At 37.6% G+C, this 3251-nt stretch overlaps 1 protein-coding gene across 1 annotated transcript in view; it reads left to right on the forward strand.

The window, feature by feature from the left end:
- Positions 1-3251, forward strand: part of COP1 (COP1 E3 ubiquitin ligase) — a 377440-nt gene that overhangs the window by 306119 nt on the left and 68070 nt on the right. The window lies entirely within an intron of this gene.

Genomic DNA, 3251 nt, shown 5'->3' on the forward strand with positions numbered 1-3251 from the left:
TTGAACCGCCAGCCTTCTGGTTAGCAGTCAAGTACCTTAGCCACTATGCTACCAGAGCACAGTATTTGCTAAATATTTCTGCCTGTCTTCTTTTTTATTTTGATGTGAAGGTTTGTTATTTTTCTTTGAGGTTACCCTATGATTTATAGTTTTTCCCAAGTTTAGAACAGTGTGTTTTATCTCTTTCTTCTTTTATTCAAGATAGTACTGTCAGTTCTAGCCAATGCAGTCAGTCAACAAAAGCCATCTAGATTTGAAAGGATTAATTAAACTGAGTTCATTTGCAGATGACATCATCCTACATGTAGAAAATCCTAAGGGATCTACAAAGACACTTATCAGAACTAATAAAAGAGTTCAGCAACATCACAGAATATATAATCAATATACAAAAATCAATGTATTTTTTTCATGAGCAATGAACAACCTGAAAATAAAGAGTACAGTTCTATCTATAATAATATCAAAAAGAATAAAATACAGAATAAATTTAACAAGATAATTTAAAAACTTGTATATTGAAATTTGTGGAATTTGCTGAGAGGAATTGAAGAAGATATAAATAAGTGAAGAGGTATTCCATGTTCATGGGTTAGAAGACTCATGGGTTAGAAGACTGTGAATATTGTTAACATCCCACTTCCTTCCTAACTGATGTATAGATTTACCTCAATCTTTATTAAAATTCCTATAGGCTTTTTTTTGCAGAAAATGACAAGTGGACCCTAAAATTTATTTGAAAATGCAAAAGACTAGAAATAACCAAAGCAGTTTTGAAAAAGAAAAACAAAATTGGAGAACTTTCCCCTTCCCAATTTCAACAGTCATAAAGCTACAGTTACCAAGACAGCATGGAACTGGCAGAAAGATAGTACAAGGTGAGGGATCACCTTTTAGGAAGCAGTTTCTCCTTTGTTCTTGATTCTTTCAAGCCAGAGCAACACCTGAGGTTAATGAGTAGGGGCTGACCAGACCAAGAGAGACCACTAGGGGACCTGATGCTGACTAATAAGCCTCACTTGGCATGATGTAATTTATCATGGGCATGTGGTGAGACAGATAAAACCCTGATCCCTAAGGCTCAGTGAGTTACTTGGTTGGTGATAATGCTTGGAACAGGGAAGTTTGTTCCTCTTTAGGACGTGAAAGAACCATGTTGTGCCTCTAGACCTAACCCTATGCATCTCTTCATTTGTATCCTTTATAATTGTAATAAATCAGTAGCCATGTGTATGGTGTTTGTTATTTTATGTGGTCAAGTTAATTCCAAATCATAGCAACACTGAAGGACAGAGCCCAATAGGGTTTCCTAGGCTGAAATTATGGGAATTGATCTCTAGGTCTTTTCTCCCGTAGAACCACTGGTGGGTTGGATCCACCAACTTTTCAGTTAGGAGCTGAGGACATAACTATTATGCCCCCAGGGCTTCTTAATTATGGGGTACTCTCCATGAATTCTTTGAGCCTTTCCAGGGAATTAACAAACCCACAGAGTCAGTGAGAGCCAGCATGGGCTGGCATCTGCCTATTCCTGGTTGGCAGTCTGAAAGAAGGTGACCTTCCAACATGCGAACTCTGCACCAGCCATTGGTGTCTGGGGTCCAAGAAATGTTGCATGAGCAGCTTGTCTAAAAGAAGGTGTTTGTCTGTCTTGTAATCTCTGAACCAGTTCTGGGTGGCTAGAGCCAGAAGAGTGTGCCACATGAACAGCTACCAGTAAGGAGGGAGAAGTGGGAATATGATACTGGATCCATTTCTGCACTCTGAGAATTGGGTTCTTACTGATCCTTGCCACACAATTAGCAATGAAAGTAGGATTTGTCTAGTACAGATGTTGTTGTTGTTGTTGTTGTTGTTTGCCGTCGAGTCAGCCCCGACTCATAGCGACCCCTCCTTGGGTTTCCGAGGCAGTATCACTATGGAAGTAGGATTACCCAACCTTCCTTCCGAGGAGTGGCTGGTGGGTTTGAACCTCCAGCCTTCTGGTGAGCAGTCAAGTGCCTTAGGCACTATGCTACTAGAGCTCCTACACAAAATAAATCCTTATATTATGGTCAGTTTGTTGTCTACAGAGGTGCCAAGGCAAGTCATCAGGGAATAGAATAGTCTGTTCCACAAATTGTGCTGGCAAAACAGGATATCCACATGCAAAATGGTAAAATTCCACCTTTACTTCATGCGATGCATAGAAACAATTGATTATAGACTTAGAACTATAGCAATAAAAATTTTAGAAAAAAATACAGGGGAAAATCTTTTAAGACCTTACTTAGGTTAGTCATAAATTTCTTGTATGCAACATTAAGCATATTTCATGCAAGAAATAAATAACAAATTGGGTCTCATTAGAATTCATAACTTTGTGTTTCAAAAGATACTATTAGGAAAATAAAAAGACAAGCAACAAAAGGTTGAAAGTATTTGCAAAACTCACATCTGATAAAGGATATCTATTCCAGAATTTTCAAAAAATTCATGCAGAGAAATAAACCTTCATGTGGAAAAAATGTAAAATGATACAGTTCATGGCTTGTCAGCTTCTTTACAAGTTAAGCATAAAATTGTCAAATTACACGATAATTACCCCTCAAACGACTCAGTAGAAATGAAAACATATATCCATGCAAAGATTTTCATGTTGAGTCTTCATTACAGTATTATTTATAATAACCAAAAACTGGAAACAAATGTCATTACCTATGAGTGGGTAGATAAAATGTAATATATGCATACAACGAAATACTGTTTAGCAATAAAAAGGAACAAACTGCTAACCACATGTTGAAACAGAGGATTAACCTGAAAAACGTTAAGGGTAGAAGCCAGGTATAAAAGACCACATATTATAATCTTCTATTTATACGAAGTATCCAGAAAAGACAAATTACAGACACCAGAAGTAGAATAGTGGTTGCCTGGCACTTGAGTGGGAATGTGGATTAACTATAAATAAGCATATAGGATCTCATTGGGTTAAAGAAAATATTTAAAACTCATTTATGATGATGACTGTACTACGGGGTAATTTTTTTTTTTTTTTAATTGTGATTTGGGTGAAGATTTACAGAGCAAGTTCATTCTCGATACAGCAGTTCACATATACTTTGTCTCATGTCATTGACCACAGTTTACCACAATGCAACAGCTTCCCTCCAACTTCTTCCCCATGGTACCACTTCCCAGTGTCCATCCCTCCATACTCTCCTGCCCCCTGAGCTGTCTCCCTGTGCATAAGCTGCCCTTCCTTCTCC

This window comes from Orycteropus afer, unplaced genomic scaffold (assembly GCF_000298275.1).
Source record: "Orycteropus afer afer isolate SDZICR_OR568_19922 unplaced genomic scaffold, OryAfe1.0 scaffold00175, whole genome shotgun sequence".
Lineage (NCBI taxonomy): Eukaryota > Metazoa > Chordata > Mammalia > Tubulidentata > Orycteropodidae > Orycteropus > Orycteropus afer.